This window comes from Tyto alba, unplaced genomic scaffold, assembly GCF_018691265.1.
Source record: "Tyto alba isolate M040663 unplaced genomic scaffold, T.alba_DEE_v4.0 Super-Scaffold_36, whole genome shotgun sequence".
In the NCBI taxonomy this organism is placed as follows: Eukaryota; Metazoa; Chordata; class Aves; order Strigiformes; family Tytonidae; genus Tyto; species Tyto alba.
The window spans coordinates 3,250-25,764 of NW_024881311.1; the positions used below are offsets into that span (position 1 = coordinate 3,250).

General features: G+C 38.8%; 1 pseudogene; it reads left to right on the forward strand.

Annotated features, from left to right (window-relative positions):
* Positions 1-358: 358 nt before the first annotated feature.
* On the forward strand, positions 359-22,273 carry LOC122154287 (annotated as a pseudogene).
* Positions 22,274-22,515: the final 242 nt, after the last annotated feature.

Below are 22,515 nucleotides of genomic sequence, written 5' to 3' on the forward strand. Positions count from 1 at the left end.
AGTTCAGTGCACTGTGATATGTAGGCACTATTGGCACTGGCAGACTGTTCATCATCTGTCTGACAGGGGGTCAGCGCTGCGGGCAAAACAGCGCTTGGCTACTTGAATTCAAGAATCTAATATTTCCTGCTCAGTAAGACCTGCGACCAGGTCCGAATAATCCTGACTCTTTAATTTGTGAGATTGTCTGCATTGTGGGGGACACAGTTATTCTCTCGTAACTATTGATTTTCTTAAAGGAAGTCAAGGTAGTTTACACCTGAAGGGTACTTGGGCAAATCTAGGACACCTATTAACTCGAGTCAATCTGGAATCCTTGTGAAAAGCTGAGCTTTTGCTTCCTGGCTGCTGGGAAAAGATTCTGCTTTCAGGTCAGTCTGGAAATGCCCTTGCTTCATACTTCATCTGCTTTGGGCTTTTAGCAATTGCAGAGTGTAATTTACCAGTAATAAAAACCCAATTATGCGCTGAACAACAAGGATTTTTGAGAAGTCTTACGAATTTCTCTTTGTGAGGGGGCTGTGTGTGCCTCACTGGATTTCTTGCCTGCATTTGCCAGGAGAACAAGTGCTTTATCTTCTTCATGCTCACCATCTCAGTCTTTGAACATCCTTTTCTCCTTTACTCTGTCTTCTACCTTAAAACTAACCACTGTGCCCTTTGAGGACATTTTTTTGTTTTTTATTTTTTTTTTCCACAGTGGGAGTATTCATCATTCATCCTAGATCTCAAATGGAAGTACTGAGGTTCAGTTAATGTGATCTAAGGAAACCAGATGCCCCCCCCCCTCAGGAAACGTTGCCCCTGGGGGTTGAGACCTGCCCTCTGTCTGTTCAGATTGCTTGTGGGACCGGACCTGCCCTGTGGTTTGGTGAGCCAGGCCGGTTAGCTGCTACCCTGGGAGTTGCTGGGGAGGGTCGGCTCATTGGCTTCAGCAAAGGCTTTGTGTGATAGAATTCTGTCACGGATATGAAAATACTGTCTGTTAACTGATACAAATCTCTGTTCCATTATGATCAGATTGTCTCTGAACTTCATGGACTGAACTATAATGCAGATTCATACTCCATAGTTACATTGCAATAGTTTATTTTAAAAGCTGTATCAGATAGATTGAAGAGAGAAGAGCTTGTGACAATGTGGGGAAATGCAATCAATGCAAATTAACTTATTTAACATTTCTAGTGTAGAGACGTCCAATATCACAGTAGCATTTCATCGTTAAAGAAAAAAAGATGTTGGTAATTTCTAGTTGTTTGGTATCCTCCAGGTTATCGGAGATGGTGATTTGAAGAATCAGGTTTCCAATATGAACAAAGCAAAAGCGTCATCTGAAAAAAGGTGAATTTAAAACCATAGTGACTTCTCAACATCAAGCTATTTGAGATTTGTGAAAAAGCAGACTTTATCTTATTAATAAGATAAATCAAATATGCATTATGAGCCCCTAGTAAGAATGTGTATCCTGATACACCAAGGGAGTCAATATTGATTAGCATAAAGTAGCTTCATATTTAATAAATGACTCTTTAAATTTACAATTTTCAGTTAGTATTAGACATGTTAAAATATAAAATACGCCTTACATTTCATTGTAACAGTTATCGACTAATTTAATATTTTCAAGCAAATATGGGCAAAACATAAAATGATTTATATTGAATGAATTAAAGGATAAGTTTATAATACTGTATAGGAAGCATGATGTTTGTCCTAAGATGTATACAAACCTTGAACAGTTAGGACAAACAAGAGTGGGGTTACAGAAGGTTTCAAGAATTGAAAAGTTGTGTTTGTTATTTTCATGATAACTTGTTTTAGCAAATATTTGAAAAAGTTATGAGGTTATCTATGGAAGACAAAATATCTCTTAAGTGTCAGGAAAGGATTTCAGTCTTACTCTTTTCCTAAGATATGACAGGTTAAAGCACCTCATTAAATCAGACCAGCTAATCATAAAAAAAAAAAAAAAATATTCTGTAGATGGGAAAATAGGGAATTTTTGCTTCAGCCTTAGTTCTCTGAAATACCGATTATCTTCTACGTGGGTGGATGAATTTGCATGAAGGACATGCTCTACTGTGGATTAATTTTCTATGTTGGGATGGAGTTACAAATTTTAGTTTAAACCACTGCATGTAGAATCATCTTTGCTTTTGCGGACTTTAACAGTGGAACAGCTAGATATCAGGGACTGGTTGCTCCTGTTTGTGTAAGAGATGGATCAAAAGAAATAGTAAAGAAACTATTATGTTTTCTACGTATGGTGTATTAGTTCCTTAGGCGATATGATAAGCAAACTCAAGCTCTCCATCAACAGTGGGTATTATTGGAAATACTACTAATTATAATACATGAAGTATACTATCACACAGAATATTAGATTTCTACAAAGTGTCTACTTAAGTGCTGTTTATTCTTCTTTAGTTCTTGAGTTAAAAGGAGAGCTTCCATCCCTGCAATTCAAAACTGTGGTTCCCAAAGTAATGAATAAATTATGGTGACTTTAGTTCACGGCTATCTCTGTACAATAATCAGAAGTATCAGCTCTCTGAAGATTACGTGATAACTGCAGGTGGTTGAGAAAAAAATTTGGAATTGGTTTGCATTGGAATAAAACAAAACCAGACTCATGAGAAGCCTGCCTACTTCAAAATATTTTTCAAAAAGCTCCCTGTAACATGCTGAAACACAGCAGACCTGTTTGCTGCGAGGGAAGAAGACGCTCCCTGCTATGGCAGCGCGCTGGCTGAGTGCAAACAGCAGCTTCAGGGGAAGTAGGTACAGCTGGTGAACTGAAGGTTTCTGATTACTTCCTTCATTTGACTATTATCTTTTGGGAGGCTTCTTGCAAGGTGAATAGCTGAAAACCATCCTATAAGCTGCCATGACAGCCGTCAGAGTTCTCTTTCTCATTGTGAAGAAACACTTAGGAAGGTGTAATGATGTGTTTTAGCATTTGCATAGCACAGTACTGTACAGGGACTCCTGGAGAGTTGTGAATCTAGCACTTCATCGTAATCAGAGTAATAACGCTTAAACTTTTGGGGAGTTGGTGAGACTGGGAGAAACGTCCCTGCAGCAAGGGAACTTTCTCTGAGAAGATGTTTTCTTGTTGAGGGAGTTCTCTTTTAAACATGAACCCCTGAAGCCCTCTGTTCCTCACTGTCTGGGCAGGTGCTTCCTCTATATCTACTCAAAGCTTTCCTAACCAGAGAAAGAGGAAATCCACAAAGCTGTCTGGGTAGCTAGAGCCACACTGTGCGCTTTGGCAGCAGCTGAGGTGGTGTCAGGCTTGTTCCTGCTTCTTTTTTGCAAGTAAGATGGTGTTGTGAGGGGCATTTGGAGCTGTGGCCTTTGGTCATGGGCTGGAGAAAGGGTTTCCTGCCCATGGAGACATGCAGTGTAGGGGATCAAACAAGCCTGGTAAACTTCACCTGAGGATGCTAAAAAAAGTCTAAATCCACCCCAGTATAATAATTATCGGTTGTCTTCAGAACACATGAGATCTGGGTTAAGTAGTGAAAGACAGAGATGACAAACATAGTGGTTGTGTCTGTGGGAGTCGGGGAGCAGAAACTAAGTAGCTGTAGATCAGCTGTCTTCTTTTCTTTGCACAGAAGGATCCTGGAAGAACTAACCGAATGCGTGAGGCTGCGAACAGCCAAAGGTGGTTTGAGTTGTTCTTGAAAATCCATCTGATTTTTCCTATGTGAGAGAGTAACAGGTCTCACGGTCAGAAAAGTGGCATTAGAATACCACAAACGTGTTTAAAGCTTTACTAAAATAACCACTGCATGTGATTGCCATCAGGGAGCTGAGGCAATTGCTCTCTCCAAGTGCTCTGGAGTAGGGCACTGACTGGGTACCAGAGCAGGGGTGGTTGATCACTGTCAGAAGGAAACAGCGCACGGTTTGTTTCTGGATGTGCTCTTTCCTCCTCTTTTTGGGAACGACTGAAAATACTTTGCGCTTCTACTAATGATCTGAAAGAGAAGAAAGAGTTCTTGTTAAAGCTGCAGACAGCTTGAAACTGGAAAGATCTGCAAAAATATTAGAGGACCAAATGATTTCCAAATACTCCTGTGAAATGCAGAAAAGAATATTTGCTGGGAAGATGTGCAAGGTACTGTGCTTAGAGAGGTATACAACTGCAAGGGATAAAGGACAGTCACGTTCGTAGTGAGGAGAGCCACAAATAGTGAGATTGAACTGCAGGGAGAAAATCTTTGGAATGAAGGGACACAAGGTGTGAGAATGAAGGTGCCTTTGGTTACTGACTCACCATTTTTGCAGGCTGTTAAGGACTGTTTGGGCATATGTCTGTCATGAAGAGCAGCTGTGGTGTTGATCCAACTCCGAAGAGAATAGCTTATATGGCCTTAGGAAGTTTCTTCTAGTGCTTTACAGCCATTTTGATTTTTATAGCTAAAGAGAGCAGAAACTGTTGCCTGCAATGACTACAGAGTGCTCTTGTGAGGAAGTTTTAGAATGAGTGGGGTCAAAAATGTCTCCTTAGTGGGAAGACAAGCCTTGTATGAAAGGCTGGCCACAGTGTTCAGGGCCACCTGTGAGCTTCTGCAGCGTCAGCAGCTTAAGAGGAAATCTAGCTCAGACAGGACGCAGTTTTTATTGTGCCATTCTGACTACGTCCTTGGTTTACCTAGCTGTTGGATTAAAAATACTGAATTCCATGTTGCCCCTCTGTTTTGGAGAGCTGTCTCCCAGATTTGGATCCTGAATGGTTTGTTGGTTAAAACGTATGTATTTGCATTCCAAATATCAGAAGGAGTCACGCTGCAAATTGGGTTCTATTTTGTTCTTAGGTCAAATGGGTTGTCACAGCAATATTACATACGGATCAGTCAGTCAGGCTGGCTGCCCTATTTCTTGTCCTACAGCCTTTCTGATTTACTAGGCAGACATTGAAAGCTCTCACAGTATTATAACCACTATGTATATTAGTGCAGAATATTAATAAATAATTCTTGTTTTAGGAAGAAAACTCAGTCATAGCTAAGAGGAAATCAGGGCTTTAGTTTATATTTCAGCATAGACTCTGAGCTGATGTTATTTTCAATGACAGTTGATTTGGTATGCTGAAGACATGAAGTTTATTTGACTGTATATCTGTTGGAAGACTTCTTGCAAGATGAATAACCTAAAACCATTCTAAAGATACCTCTTTAACCACTGCAATGAGCACTCATCGCTCTTGATAGAAACTCTGGCCCCAGGAGGAGATGATACTTCTAAATCTTAGGATTTAAATTGTTATATCACCCAGTAGTGAGAATGACTTACCATTCCTGAACCTTTTAAAGCTTTTAGTAAGTATGGAGAAACTATGTTAGATGCTAACGTTGTACATGTTATATTACTTCCATGTGCTGGCATTGCTTGGATTTTGCAGGTCACAGCAGTCAAAAATCATGTTTGCTCTGAAATTTTAGTGCCTGTGAATGAGTTTGTCTTTATGAAAACTTGTATTGTCTTGTTTGTTTGTTTGTTCCTAAGGACTATCTTTGCTTTCTTGGGTTGTTTCCAGCTTTCAAACTACATTTATTTCTGTGTGAGACCAATGAAATACCACAGTGGAACTTTTAGATATGTACACACCCGCACACTGAAGCAGCAGTTCTCTTACACGTTGGTTTAGATGTGGGTTGGCTGGGCTCTTTACTTGTTTTGGTTGTGAGCTGCTGAAGGCAACATCTTTTGGAAGCTTGTCAGCTTGTATACCAGACGAACAGAGGTTATAGATTTCATGAAAATCTTGGGTTTATTTTGGAGTGTTTCAAGTTCAGAGGATGAATGGGAGCATAGAATTAAACAAAACGAATCTTATGCAAATAATAACGGCTTTATACTATCCAACCTGGTTTTGGATGATGAGAAAGGATTGGGGGGATTATGCTTTACTTGAACAAGTAATATTTTATCAACCAAGACAGATTTATTTTAGATCCAAAGATCCTTTAAAATCAAAGTCCAGCAAATAACCGAGAAGGTGATATACTTACTTCACCGTATAAAATTATTTTGACTTATGCTCTATAAATAGTATAACCATTTCTTATTACTGATGTTAACAGCTTGTAAGTATCATCTGTAATCTGAAATTGATTTTTGGTCACGCTTCTCATTTAGATGTCAGTGTGGAAAAGTGGAAGTGGTAGAAGCAGTTTCCCCAGCAGCTGTTGTATCGATGTGCTTTCATGGCAGTACAGACTTTGCTGTCAGCTACCTTTTTTTTCCTTGATTTTAACATACTTGCCCAAATCTAAGCTAATTATTTTAGTAGAGATAACTGTAAGTGTGAAACCTTTTCATATATGTAAAATACAAATCAAGGCGTAATAATTCCTCATTGTTATAAACAAACCTGACATATTATAAAGCTAATGTTACAGACTTTAGTTTTATTGCAGATAGTCAGAACAGTATGTGTATGAAATGAATTATTGTCGGTTATTGTGGGACGCTAATGTTACAAAAGTGCAAAGTCAAGGTAGTTAATCCTTGGAAGTTATAATTTCCTGTAATTAATTATATGACTCTACTTCAAATGTTAAAAAATTGTCTAAAAATTACTTTCATGTGGAAATGTGAATCTCAGCACTATTCTGAATAATTGTTGTGTTCTAAAACTGGAGAGCAATAAAACAATTTCTAGACTGATTCTATTTTGAATACTATAAATATTTACTTTTTTTTTTTAGCCTCTGTAATCTACCTACCTATACGAGTCCCTGGTTTAAATTTGTTTCTTATATTAAATACATTTTCAAGGCAATTTTATGATGTCAGGCTAAAATACCTTGATGTTAAAAATGAATTCAAACTCTGATGATAGCTTTGAAACCTTCGAAAATTTTTTCTTCAGAATGGTGTTCTTTTTCTTCAAATGGTGGGTGCTGCTTTGCTCACCTCACGAATTACATATTCTTTCACTTTAGAAACACAAGCCCGGAAGGCAAACAGTCTTTGGGACTGTTTGTAGGCAGTTTTTTCTTGAATGGCAGGTTTGATCCAGTATCCTGGCCCTTAAGATAAACTGTATTAAATATAAATTACTCTAACTGACATAAACAACATTTGTACCTACATCTGGATTTTTTTGCTGCAACTAATTTCTCTGTTCACAGTTGGTCTTGGAGATGCTGTTATACATAGTTAGTCTGCTGCAATGCAGGCTTTGTAAAATCTGTAAATTTGCCAGAATTAAAGAGAATTAAGACTGTTCTCCAGTTGAGATAAAGTATGAAGGTGAATTAGCAACTCCCCTTATTCTAACGTGGGATTTCTGTGTTAGTGTTTTTTTCCTCTGATCGAGGTGGAAAAATGAATGTAAAAATTCTTTGTTGTAGTGTTTCTACCAGTTCTCAGACTATGTCTCTGCTGTCACAGCTGGAGAAGATCAATTTGGATTCTGTATTAGGAGAAGCAGACAATGCCAGATATGTTACCTCAGAGATCCTTCATCTAGTTCAGAGTCAAGGTAAATATCTCAGTTTTATGGTTTTAGTAGTTTTTGTTTTGATGAGCCTTCCTTCTCGTATTTCTTCTGAGGTGGACTTTAATTGTTGTTTCTGTTCGGTGGACTTGATTAGCCATCTGCTTTTGTCACTGATTGTTTAAAGCACCTGTTTAAGGCCATGTTTAAGTTGTCTGATATAGTATTGGTTACACTGAGTGCATTTTGTATTGTCAAACAGCTATAATTTAAGTGATAATTCACAGTATACATGTGTATATATATACGAGAAGTAGAAGTATCTGGAAGAGAGCTTTCTTACAGATTTTACCTTTACAGTGTTTTTTTCTAGGACAAATTGTTGAACAAGTGAAAGCAAAAATGAGATTTAAAGTCACTTAAGTCTTTGATTTATTTTAGTTAGTATTATCTACATATATGCAGTTTTTAATAGATTTTATTATTTACAGTGTAGTGTAGATTTTCTGATCAATCTGTATGTGATCACAGGGCATTTTGCCCACAAGCTAGTATATTAAAAGAAAAATGGTCTTTTTCTGACTGGCAGAAAAAAACAAGGAGGAGATGACTTCTAAGGGCTCCACTGGAATAGAAGTTATCCTGTCAGCCCTAGAGGTAAAACCTTCCGATCTGTGTGGTTATGGGTACGTAGCAAGTTTTCATTTTATCACTGGGCTTTGTATTACTACAAATACGTTGTTATCCTATCTAGTCTCCAACACTTGTGTAGGACTGTGATGATTAGATATGGTCTAGTTAAGAATTTCTCTCCCTTATTTTTAAATATTGTAAGAAATATTTGTCAACTATCAGTTCTAATTAATATGCCATATTGCAAACTAAATTTTAATTGTTTTTTTTGGTTAATTCAGGCTGCATAGTAGATGATTAGCTGGGTGGTTACATCTTAAATTCTGTTTGATTTAGTGGTGGCAGTTTCTCTGAGCTTGTAAGTATTTAAACCACTGTATTAGACTTCTACATTAAGTAAAGAAATCCCTCTATTTTACATTGCAGAATACAAAAGATCCTCAAAGTATTCGAAATATATCGAATATCCTCATTGAGATTGTGTCAGTTGGTAAGTTTTCATTAAGGAGCAGTTTGCAATTTGTGATTATATTCCTGTATTCTTCTGCAGAAGTTGTGTTTTTCCTTTGGGAGGCAGGGTTGTGTTTTTTTAGTAATTTTTTGGGGTTGTTTCGAATGTTTGCTAACAGTGATTTGTATGCAGAATAAAAAGAACACAAAGACTGAAGCCACCTTTCAAATAATCATACACAAATAATTTACGTTGCTGTAAGTATAAGGCCAGCAGGTTCTTGCATAGTGCAGTCACATATGAGGAAAATATTTCTGTTCTAAAGACCCTTATGATAACTGTAGCTTAGGTTCTTAATTGTTCTTTGGCTTCGGAGATATCAGTTGAGTTTTAATTCCTAGGTGGCGGTCGGAGGGCAGGCGTCTTAGTCACTAAAGGAGGGACACAGATCTTATTGCAGTTGCTTTTGACTGCCAGCAAAGACTCTCCACCAACTGGAGAATTAATGGTGCTTCTTCATACTCTTCTTGCAAAAATTGGTCCAAAAGGTGATAATGATATACGTACATAATATGGCTTAATACTTTGTAGTTTTATGATTGTAACTTCAAAAAAATTTTCTTTCTATTATTGTGTAAGCATGCATGTATTCAGAATTGGTAAAGGAGAACACAAAGATGAGTAAAATAGAGGGGAGGAAAGAATGATGAAAAATAGGTAAGCAGAGTTGACAGCAGAAGAAATTCACAGTTCGTTTAACTTTTTTTTTGATAACAACTTCAAAATTAGTGTGAATAATCTTGTATTTCTTTGACGTCAGACAAAAAGATTGGCATGAAAGCAAGAATTAATGGTGCCCTAAACATATCATTGAATTTAGTGAAGCAGAATTTGCAAAACCACAGGCTAATATTGCCATGTCTTCAAGTATTAAGAGTTTACTCAACCAACTGTAAGTACTGCTGATAGTTATTTTTTTTCCCATGTGATACAAAAGTTTTTACCTAGATACAGTTGAAACATCCGATCTACATGCTTGTTCAATGTTAGATATTTAAAATAATTATTTTTATCTGAGAATTCAAATTGCTTGAATTCTAATAAAAGCTGTGAAGCGTGCTTGTACATCTCGTGTGTCTTCGATTTTTATTCAGTTTGTGTGTGTGTATATATATATATATATATACAAACACTGCCGGGGGTTTTAACCAGTGCTATTGGATGTGTGAAACTGAGTCATCTAACTTTCATAAATGCTGATCCTTTAAGATTTAAACCAGAAATACTAACATTATGCTTGCGAAAGCACTTCAAATTAAATAATTATTCTTTTTATTATACACGCTCACTTATTTTTCTTTTTACTATTTTATTTCATTGTAGATCACTAATGTAAAACTTGGTTCACACAGGACATATTTTAATTATTTAACCTTTCCCTTATTCATTGTGTTGAAGTGCCCTACTATTGGGCTAATACTCTTCCACAAGAGCCGAATTCATTGTCTGGGCAGGCAGTAGGAAGTTGAGAAAGTAGTGTGTTTCTTGCTGTATCTCTGCTGTTGCTTAGATGCTCTTAAGTTTTTCCTTTGAACTCAAAGTGGCCATTAAACCTCTTAAATAAATATGAGAAATGGAGAACTTAATCACATTCCTCCAAGAGAATCCATAGGATGATCTGTAAGTTTATGTTTTCAGGACATTCAGATGAGCACCTATAATTCATAAAGTCCCAATTCTTTTAAAATGTGGAAACTTTATTTCTCTCGCACTTCTGATAATGAGGTAAAATGCTTCTAAATGGGAGCGTTGAATACAGATAGTTACACAGCTTAGGTGAAAAGTTGCTTTATCCTGAAAATGGGAAATTGAACGGAGTGTCTAATTTGGATTCTGCGTAGACCAGTTCTATCTTGTATTTCCCACTCCTTATAAACAGAAAAAGTAGCAGTTTATTACATTCCGATAAGTAGTACTGGTTAAGCATTGCGTACAGTTGCCACCAGGATAGAGTCCTAACTTTTCTTAGATTCTAGTGGTGTAATGTTGCTGCTCATGATGATGAAATTGCAACTTGGGTTCAAGTACTAAATTCTACACTAATCGCAGCATTCATTATGCTGAAGTCAATTTTTAGTTGCTCTCTTCCTGCTTCATTAGGAGTGCATATTGCTAGACTTGCTTGGGAATTGAATTTCTGTGCCTGTTTCAGCAGTTTGTATTTTCAGTGGGCATTGGGCTTCAGCCATGTATACACTGAGTGAGCAGAATGTAGGTCTTAACGTAATTTATTTTGTTCCCTTTCAAATAGATTTTTTTGTTTGTTTGTTTCTGAGAACATACATGCCTAACATGTAGCTCAGGAAAGCTTGTATCGGTTGGCATTTCCAAATTTTACAGTGAATGCTTGGCTTTCAAATCCTGGTGGACGTACCTGTCTATTCTGATACTGAAGGATAATAACAAGTCATAAAACTTGTCAGATTTGACATTTTAGAAACCCTGCTGTCTTGACAAACAGAGATTTTTTTTTTTTGGAAGAAAATTGGAAGAAATTTTTTGAAAAGAGAGCAGCATGCATTGGAAGTAGTATATGATTTTATTTGTAAAGTAATAATGTTTTTCTTCTCTTTCAAATTTTATCAGGATTGGATTATCACACTAATTATGCACAGAGTACTATTTGCTTGTCATTGTATGTCTTAAAGCACAAACGTATCTGTCATTTTTTGTACTTCAAAATGAACTTGCGTAGATTTTAGTTTATTTTTTTCTTTTGCCTTCCTTACTATCTTAAAATGGATTGTTTTTAACTCTTGCAGCTGTTAATGCAGTGTCCTTGGGAAAGAATGGAGCAGTAGAACTGACATTTAAGTTCATTGGCCCTTTTAGTAAAAAGAACACTAGCCTTCTGAAGTAAGTAAGGTCTCTTTAATATAGTATATAGAAAAACCTTAGATACATTTCAAAACTTACTTGTAAATGGAAAATAATATTAGAGAAATTAATTGTAACTCATATTTGAAAGCCAGAGTGGAAGGAGGTGGCAAGCAGAACCACAAATCTGACAGTTTAATTTTCCCCAGTAAGGTAACAGAAAATATTTGAATGTCTATTCACAGTACTGGTAGAAGAATATAAATATTATTTTTGTCTCTAAGATTCCTGCATGGAAACTACAATAGTTATCCTCAAATCAGACAAACAGATGAAGATAATCCCGTCATTTTTCAATTAGTTGAATTGGCTCCCATATCTTCATTGAGTTTTTAGAGCGACACTATCTGTTTTATTTTGTAATAGAATTTTCTTTCTGTTTTATTTCAAAGCAATTATAGACTCTCAGAGCAAAATCGTAAAACATAGAGTAGCAAGCACCAGCAATATCTGTGCAGTAGGCTATTGTGTGTTAGAAAAAGAAATAAATTCACTGCATACCTTAAAGTGATGATTTAAAATTTTTTTTTGCTTCCCTCTGTGTTTTTATTGTTGTTGTTTTTTTTTTGTTTTGTTTTGTTTTTTTTTAAGTGAACTTAGGGTAAAAATAGATAAATAGGTCTAACTGGAGGTAGCCCCTTCTTTATACATTAGCACCTCTTTTGAAGTACATACCTGTGGAAAACTGGACTTTTCATCTGGATAGCAAAGTAATAATCTTATGTTGTTCATATTCTGAATTCAGTGCAAAAAAATAGTGTTATGTTATCTAAATCTGTTATCTGTGGGCACTGGAGTATCTTTGAACAAAATGCCCTTCCCCTTTAAGCCCCAGGTAAAATTGGACATATTAACTTACTGTTCCATGATGTAAGTAATTGTGATATCCTTGTTTATGGTCTAAGATCAGATACATGAAGTATACCTTTACAAAGAGGGTAAAAAGAAGTATATACATCTTCTAGTTGTACATCTTGAGTTAACTGAGACAAGATCTTTGTGTACAAGCAAAATTTTACACGTTGTATTGTAGTACAGATTGATGAGCATTACTTCTCAATCTATTTATACACTGCCAGTTTTGACCTAATTTTTTTAAAATTATGTCCTTTCCTGTGTGGGAGTACTTGTTCTGCTGCTAACATAAAAACACGACTTTCAAATGGATCTCATCCATTGATTATGGTTCATAAACATTATGTTGTTAGTTTTGGTGTTTTTTTGCAAAGGCGGAAAGTTTTTTTAGCCATTGCAATGATATTTTAGATTTCGTCATCAGACTTCAGATATATCTGAGATACATCAGATATATCAGAGATGCATGATATTTTATTAAAACCAAATTTTAAGAGCAAAGTCTGTGATACAGTGCAACCAGAAGGATGTGAGGGTAGATGTTAAACATATCTGTTAGCCGTAAATATTTTATGTAGCTTTACAATGTTGTTTGACTTTTCTTGTTATGTTGACAGGGTTGCTTTAGACACACTTGCTGCATTGCTAAAATCAGGTAAGTGTTTGACTACAAGAAACTGTTTGTCTAGTTGAGATGTATATGTGTGTGTGTGTACACACACAGAGTAGAGATAATACTAAGTCTGTGGCTAAAACAAAATCAAGGCTAGGAAATTTAGAAATAAGGGTAGTTTTATCTGGAGTCTTTGGTGCTTTAATATTTGTATGGTATGTACATATACGTTTAATAATAAGTTACCATCTCTTCAGTTGCACACCAGAAAGGCTGTGCTGCTTCTGCAGAACTGGGCTTGATCCAGGGTGGAGAAAGAGCCTTTTACAGGCGCTCACCTCAGCCCTTCAGTAACGGTCATCTAGCATAACTCCTGCACATCTTCTTTATACGTACATCTGAAAATAGCTGTTGGATGGCAGGGAGAAATGCAGGGTTTCTTCAGGTACCTTTCTGAATAATTAGGTTTTGGGTCCTAGTGACGAGTCTGTCAGTGATGCTCATGAAGCGGTGGAACCAAGGGTAATGAAACAATGTCTGTCCCCAGACGTTGGCTATCTTGTCTGGCAGCAGCGGATCCTGACAAATGTGATCTCAGCAGAATTTGCACCAGGATTGGAACTGACAAGGAGTTAAAAACTCGTTCTCTCCGGACAGTTGTATAAAACCTGCAGCATTCCTAGTAGTTTTAGTGGAGTTGGATAAGAACCGAGGCATGATTAGATTTGCAGAAAGCCATTTCAGACAAATTACAGGAAACTTCTGTATCAGTTATTACAGGGTGCTGAGTTTTCTCATGTTTTGATCAGTGTGATACCTTGGTCTTACAGATTTGTGTAATTACTAATGTTGGGATTTCTCTTTGGCAGATTGAGGGAAAGAACAATAATTCAGAAATATTTAATATTCTGTTCTGTAAATGAGCAGTTAAACTTTAATGTTGGGGAAAGAAATTAAATCTTGAAATGGTGTGTCTTTAAAACAGAAGGTCTTGTGCATTTATTTTGAGAGGTTTTATTCAGTCCTGAGGGGTTTTGACATTGTAAATTCCTACACTTTCATATGAGTAAATCTTTTCATAAAAACACTAATCTCTGGTGTATCAAGTCCAGTTGTCATACTGATTAGCCAGTAGTGGGGGTAGAGTACCCTGAGTTTCTCAAATTTGAGTGATAGTTGCTGCAAAACTGTATGGATGACAGCAGTAAGAAGTTTGTTTCAAATTTTGTATCTGCACAGTGTGTGTGTGTTATATAAATTTTTATCATGCTTTCATTATTTCCCTGTTAATAGGAGTGCCTTGCAGTAAGAACTTTTGATCCTCTCATCAACACGGCCAGCCTAATAATGAGAAAACGTTTTCCTAAAAATCGTCTTCCTTTACCAACTATTAGAAGTGCTTTCCATTTCCAACTCCCAGTTATTCCTGCCAGTGGTCCTGTGGCTCAGCTGTACAATTTGCCTCCTGATGGTATGTTCATTTTGTAGTATTTTATCTTTGAGTATGTAGCATAGCTTTAAGTAAGGTGGAATCGACTGCAGTTATTTTGTGTTCTCCACTAAAACCTGGATTCTGATATTCTTCTCAGCTAGAAAAGGGCCTGTGGCTGTTAGTGTAGAGCACCAGTTTCTAATGTTAAGCTTTAACTGATTAAAATTTTGTCTACACATATTTTATGGTTCTGATATATAAAATAAAAAATTAAAATGGGAACTAAAATGTCATGTTCATCAAACCTGGACTGTAAATCATAGGCTACACATATTAGTCCACAAACTTAAATGGGTGTTGTGGTTTGGGCTCGGAGGGCAACTGAGCACCACCCAGCCGCTCATTCCCCCCCTGCCCCACAGCTCTGAGAAGGAGAAAATAAGCCAGGCTTGGGGTTCGAGGTAAGACAGGGTGGGATAAATCACCCACTATGGTCACGGGCAAAAGGCAGACTCGTTAGGTGTTAAAAAAAAAAAAAAAAGGAACGTAGATTTAATGCAGTTACTAACAACAACACTTAGACAGAGAAGGACAGTGAGAAGCATTACCGCATCTTGAGAACACCTTCCCCCCAGCCCTCCCTTTTTCCTGGGCCCAGATTTACTCCTGATATCCCTACCTCCTTACCCCAGGGGCAGGGAACTGGGGGTGCAGTCAGTGCTGCCGCTTCTTCCAACTTCAGGGCGGGAGGGGGTGGAAGGAACTTCTGAACTTCTCCCCCTGCTCCATCGTGGTCCCCCTCTCACAGGACACAGTCCTCCACAAACTCTCTCTGACGTGAGTCCCTCCCACGGGCCACATTGTTCCCCAAACTGCTCTGGTGTTGGACACCAACTTTCTCCAACTGGAGTCCCTCCCATGGCTGCAGCCCTTCCCAAGCTGCTCCAGCGTGGGACACCCCTGCGTGCTGCAATCCTCCCAGCACTGAGCTACAACAGAAGGGGCTGCTTCCCACATAGTCCCAGCTGATTTCGGGTGCAGCCACCTTAGTCGGCTGTATGATGTCCCTCACAGGCCATAAATAGTGTCTGCTCCACCGTAGATCTCCATGGGTGCCAGGGGGGGCCGCCCTGCCATCTCCCCACAGGATACAGGGGGTCTCTGCTCCAGCACACCTCCCCCTTCTTTCTTCCTCCGTTCCTCCACTGACCTTGGTGTTCATGCAGCTGCCGCAACTGCCCCTCACCACGTCCCCTCTTAAATAGGTTATCGCGGAGGCGCAGCTGATGGGCTCAGTTTTGGTGCAGAGGTGGAGCTGACTTGGAGCTGGGGGAGCCTCGAGAAGCTTCTCACAGGGGGCCACCCCTATCACCCCCTCCCTGCTACCAAAAACCTCCCCACTCACTCAAACCCAGCACAATGGGCTCTCTTTTTAACTCGCATTCTCCTATGTGAAATGTAATCTAGTGTGCACCTGTTTTACAGGAGTGTATCTTCCTTGATTTCTTTCTGTTACTCGGAAAAACCGGATGTAGTGAATCTAGATTAACATGCCATTTGAAGCACTGTTTTTTAAATTATTGTGGTTAGTCCTTCATTTGCATGATGAGAAAGGTAGAGCTGCTTTCTTGGACTCTTGCAGTCTATGAGGCAACAGTTGTCTGCAGAGCATTTGTATGGTGCTTTGTTGGAAATAGATTCATCCCATTGTGAACACTCTTCATTAGTTCTGGATAATATTGAATGCATTTTCATATATGGTGAAATATCTTGGTACCTGAGTAAGCAACTGATGAAGTTGCTGTCAGGAAGTTACTTTAAAATGAAGAGGCAAAGTCAGACTTTTTAGTATCTTCTTATTCACAGTACCTCCTGAAATAAAATGTGGTCATTGCGTGAAAGAAGACTCTATCTGATTGGGGTTCAGATGGATCACACTCAAACTGCAGGAGGTCAGAGTTTGTTTATGTTTTGTCTTCCAAGTGTGTTTTCGACATTTCAAAGAAATGGGTTCCAAAATCCACAAATTAAACCTCTACTTACTACTACCAGAAACCTTGTATTCTGTTGAAGTAGGCTACCAATAGTGGTTGGTTATTTTTAATAGATTTGTTATCTATTTTAAAAAGAATGAAAAACCTAGGGGCATAGAATACATAGGATTTTATTTTTCAGGAAAAACTTCTGTATTAAAAGACACGTAGAATGTTGGGGTGGGTACAGATCTGAGTTTATTAAAAGTATACTCTTGTGTAGTTAGTATTGTAAAATCAAGACATGTAATCATTCTGAATACACTAGAAGATCAGTATAATTTGTAGGCCTCTGAGTGAGCTGTTTACTGGCATTCGGAAAGTTTTCTGCATGGAAAACCTTTCAGAAAGCATAACAAAAAAACCTCAGCACTCAAACCACATGAGAGCTCTAGAAAAAAGATCAAATTTGCCACTAGTGAGCAGAACACCTGCCAGAATAACCAGCTAATGCTCACTTCCACATATTAAGGAGTTAGCCCACTTCTTCTTAGTCATGTGTAAATTGGTTTGCTTCCCCTTCTTTTTCTGGGTTAAAAAGGGAAGAAGTCCTAGATAAACTGGAGTCCAAATACATCAAAGTAAGTAGAAATTAAGTGGAAACTAGTCTTTAGTGTCCCAATGGTTCCACGTGTCTAAAAAAATAACATGTTGCTGTATGCTTTGGGGGTGAAATTTAGTTGCCAGCCTGTCTAGGCTGAGCAGTTGCAGTGACCACTCTCCTTGAGTATTTTCCGCACCGATTGAATCTCCAGTGATATGTTCCTGATTTTTTTTTTTCCTTAGATTGTTACGCACCCACTTAAACAAGACAAAAAAGGTGAAGAGGGTGTCTCCTCCCACTGTTCCCTGATACAGGGGCAACACTAGCTGACATGACTAAAAGCTGCCGAGATCTCAGTTGTTTCGTTGGATGTGGTCATTACTACTTGTGTTGGGAAAACATGTCAGAGCCACCTCCTTTTGTGCTGACCTCAAGCCATGCTGAGATGTTCTCGACACATACACATTCTAAAGTATTTCTAATAGCCATCTGCTGTCTTGCTGGGGTTTTGGGGGCAGAAGGGTGTTGGGTATTTTTTAGTTTGTTTAAACCAGAGATCTTTGATTTTACTTAAAACTTCATGGAAGTGTAATAAACTGGGTCTGCAACATTGTCAAACAAGCATTTTATTTTGTAGATCTTGTACTAGTAATTAATGTTTACTAGTTGGTTTTCACAGCTTTTTCAAGTGGTAAGTAAAAAAGAAAGTAAATCCAGAACATAAAGTTTTTTTGAGTTTATGTATCAGAGAGTCATAAAATGGTTTGGGTTGGAGGGGACCTTAAAGATCGCCTAGTTCCAACCCCCCTGCCATGGGCAGGGACCCCTTCCACTAGACCAGATTGCCCAAAGCCCCGTCCAACCTGGCCTTGAACACTTCCAGGGAGGGGGCAGCCACAGCCCCTTTAGGCAACCTGTTCCAGTGTCTCACCACGCTCACAGGAAAGAATTTCTTCCTTCCACCTAATCTAAATCTACCTTCCTTCAGTTTCAGACTGTTACCCCTCACCCTCTGACTACACTCCCTGATAATTGTCCCTCCCCATCTTTCCTGTAGCCCCCTTTAAGTGCTGGAAGGCCGCTATAAGGTCCCCCTGGAACCTTCTCTCCCCTCGGCTGAACAACTCCAACTCTCAGCCTGTCCTCGTAGGGGAGGTGCTCCATTCCCCTGATGATCCTCATGGCCCTTCTCTGGACCCACTCCAACAGGTCCATGTCCTTCTTATATTGCGGGCACCAGAGCTGGACACAGCCCTCCCAGTGGGGTCTCACGAGAGTTGAATAGAGGGGCAGAATCCCCTCCCTCGACCTGCCGACCACACTTCTCTTCACGCAGCCCAGGACGTGGTTGGCTTTTTGGGCTGTGAGTGCACGTTGTTGGCTCCCAGTCAGTTCTCCATCCACCAACACCCCCGAGTCCTTTTCCTCAGGGCTGCTCTCAATCCACTCATCACCCAGCCTGTATCTGTGGTTGGGATTGCCTTGACCCATGTGCAGGACCTTGCACTTGACCTTGTTGAACTTCATGAGGTTTGCACAGGCCCACCTCTCAAGGCTGCCCAGGTCCCTCTGGATGGCATCCCTGCCCTCCAGCGTGTCGACAGCACCGCCCAGCTTGGTGTCATAGGCAAACTTGCTGAGGGTGCACTTGATCCCACTGTCCGTGTCCCCAACAAAGATGTTAAGCAGTGCTGGTCCTGACACCACCCCCTGAGGAATGCCACTCGTCACTGCTTTTTACTCGACAGACCACAACCCTTTGAGTGCAACCACCCAGCCAATTCCTTATCGGCTGAGTGGTCTATCCATCAAATCCACATCTCCAATTTAGAGACAAGGATGTCATGCAGTACAGCAGCTTTGCAGAAGTCCAGGTAGATGACATCTGTTGCTCTTCCCTATCCACCGGTGTTGTAACTCTGTCATAGATTAAATGTTTTGGATTAAATGTGTAATCTGCCTTACAAAGCTTTTTTGTATCACAGTGGATGATGCAGTAGATGAAAGTGATGATCATGAAGATACTGAAACAGAACCAGAAGTTGAAACCGAAAATGATGATGGTAAGGACCAACATTTTAAGGTTGGTATGAGATAAAATGGACAGGCAGAAGTCAGGCATAATGGGTTTTTAAGTTGCTTGAATCATGTATACAGCCATATATATTCTAAGTGTAAAAGGACTTTGAAGAGGTTTCCTGGGAAGTTCCTAAAATTAAAGAAGCTGCTGAAACTGAAGGTGGGTTCTGCTTGAAAATGTCAGCCTTTGTTGTTCAGATTTTTATCAAAACTTGTTTGCTTCACACTTGATGTGTCTGGAGTACAGTGGAAGAGAGCTGCAAAGTCTTAGCAGTGTTCTGTTCCTAACTTGTATTTCTCTTAGACCATTCTTCCCACCTGAGCTGCTCAGTATGTAGGAGCTGCTCTTAACTTTCTCTGCCGTTCTGGACTGGGATTGACTAGGCCAGTGTTTCAGCACAGTAAATTTGAAGTTCAGCCAGCTGTAGAGGTAGAGATCAGACCTCTCAGTATTGTAGCACTTTGGGAAAGTCTTGTTCTGCTCTCCAGCTGCCAGTCAGGACATGAAAAAGAACATTTGGTCAGAACAGCCTTTTTCTATTTTTATGGAACATACATTCAGGAGTTAATTGAACTGTATGGACAGGCAAATTTTATTCAAGGATCTCATGAGCCCTGATGAAGGGATTATCTTCCATAGAAGCAGTTAGGCTTTTGTCACTGCAGTCAGATGAAATCTCCACATTCCAGGTTGCAATAGTTGGACTGTGCACAGATCTCATGTGAAGTGTCGTCTGATGTCTGTGCATAATATATTTGTATGAAAGCAAGAAAATTTAGATGTTTGTAATCTTCTGTTGACACGGGGGCTTTGCATATTAGTAAAACTGAGCTGCTTAAACCTTCCTGGTGAAAGAGATAGTTTAGCTAATTTTAAAATAGTGATATTCAGCTTTTAAGGGAATGGCTGCATCAGAATTAAAAGGTGAATGTAATTATTTTAGAAGTTCATTAATTCTGGACGCAAGATTAATTTATTCTGGTGCTCTTTCAGAATGATGATATTGAGACTGATATTAATAAACTGAAACTAGACAGGAATTGGGAAGACCCATAGAAGAGCTGAAAATATATGAGCAATTTTTCCCGGAACTTTTAGAAAACTTTCAGGTAAAGTATGTGTTACCCACACATCCCTCATCATGATGCATTGACCCTGGTATAGTCTGCCTTTTTTTTTTTGGGGGGGGGGGTGGGGGGGGGTGGGAGGGGGAGATGTTAGTGGGTTAGTTAGTTCCTCTAGCCAAAAAGTGAGAGTCAGCAGTTCTAGAGCTACATGAGAGTGCTATATAGTGAGTTATTCAGTTAGATGTTATGGGTTGACTGAAAAGGGGGCTGTTGGCAGATATAAAGGAAAACTGTTTTCTAATGTCTGATTATTGCACACAGCAGGAAGTAAAATTGTAGGAAAGGATGTGAGACTTCTGACAAAAATTCATCATGGTAGGTATTTCCTTAAATGCTGTGCACCTCTTTAAAGCAGTTGGTTGAAGTACCTGGGGAATTGCATTGACTTGATAGCTTGCTACTTAATAACTACTTGTTTATTGCTGTGACACTATCTTCTTGTAAAAGCTGAAACTTCATTGCTATGTTCATGTAAGTTTAAACATAATAACTGTTGTCTTTTAAGTTATGCTTATTTTGGATTATTGCGAAGCATACCTCAGGAACAATAGAAGGTTTTCTAATATTAATGAAACTTTAGGAACTGTTTACTTTTTTTAATATTTTTTTTCTCTTTTTTAAGGAATGTGAGTTAGTTTCCAAGGAACCAAAGCCTTTTGTAGCTGATGCAAATCTGAGTGGACCTATTGTTGTTCCTACAGCAGGAGAAGAGCACTCTGCTGAACAAACAAGTCAACAAAAGGAGTTGCTTTGAAGGAGAGCAATCCTTTATTGACAGAGGAATCCAATAGAAGGCCAGCCTTTCTGGAACTACCAAAGAAAGAAACTATTAAAGACAGTAGTCTACATGAGCAAAATGATCAAAGGAACTGTTAGGTCGCAATCCGAAAGAACTTACCTACACACAGCAGATAAGCAGGCACTTCTTTATTCCAGCACTGGGGAACACGGGGGATACTCCGCCAAAGACGTGTTCCGACAGGTACAAAGCACAACATATTTATACACTTTTTCAGCAGAGTCATGGTTACAGAAGATCAACAAAATTCATAAAGTTTAAGTTGACCTTAATAATGATTGGCTTTCTGTTACCTCATCTTACCTCTCTTCCTATTCTACAGAGATCATTGGTCATCTTTACTGATTGATTTAAATAGAATGGGGGGAGGGCAGTGATTAACATATTCATGTTATTTCCTGGGAATTATTATCATATGCAAATGTCCCTAACGCATGCGTGGTTATACTGGACGGGGTCCTCTGGTGGTCGTCGATAGTCTTCCTCACTGTGTCGGCTGATTGAACTCCATCCCTGCGCATGCTCACTCCATCTTTGGTTAATGTTCACCTCTCCCTTGGTGAACCAAGGGAACTTGAACAATAGGTACCAGTTTTCCTCTGGTACCTATTGTTTCAAGTCAAGATCCATAACCAGTACCCATTGCGTTAATTCAGAGTCCATAACGATTCTCATAGGTTCAAGGCACACAGCATACTAGTTGCTTAATCCTAAGGGCCTCAGTGTACTTTATATTCTCAGAACTACTGTAGCTTCATGTTAAATCAAAATCATACTTTTAAACTAAAATCAAAATAATATTCTAGGATCCCGACTGTTTTATTAAGGTATTTGCAACAGAACTTGCTTCCAAAGAAACTTGCCAGTGTCTAAGCCAAGAAATTGTGAAAGGATTGGACAGAATCAGTCTGCAGAACAGTGCGAAAAATGATCAGTATTATGGTACTGGGTGTGTAATAAAGAAGGAAAGCAAAACGGGCCTTACCACACTTGCTTGTAGTAAACCTTGTGAACATGTTTCACCCTGTGGAAGTAGCCTCTTTGAAGGATCATCTGTCTGGCTGGGAAAACTCTGCTGCACTGGAGTGGATTCCGAGGAGGAGGATTCCAGATCTAGTTCATCAGGGGAACAAGTCATGCTTGAAGTTTCTGATGTATCACCAGTTCATGACTGTGATCTTTATATTGAAATGGTGAAAACCACAAAGTCTATTCCTGAATATTCAGAAGTGGCCTATCCAGATTATTTTGGCCATATTCCACCCCCATTTAAGGAGCCTATTCTGGAAAGGCCGTATGGAGTACAGAGGTGAGTTACCATACTCCTTTTTTGTTGTTTTCCTTCCCCTGAGAAACAATCTTTAGGATGAGATTAGCAGGCACATATACAATGTTTATTAGTCATTTAAAACTGTTTTCCGTGAAAAGTAGTTTGAAGATAGGTGAGTAGACATTGATCAATGCAGAACCATAAACAAGATAAACAATATGTTCTGATGTTGTAATTGCTAATTCTGTAATTCAGTTTCTAAATACTAAGTTTAACTTACAGTCT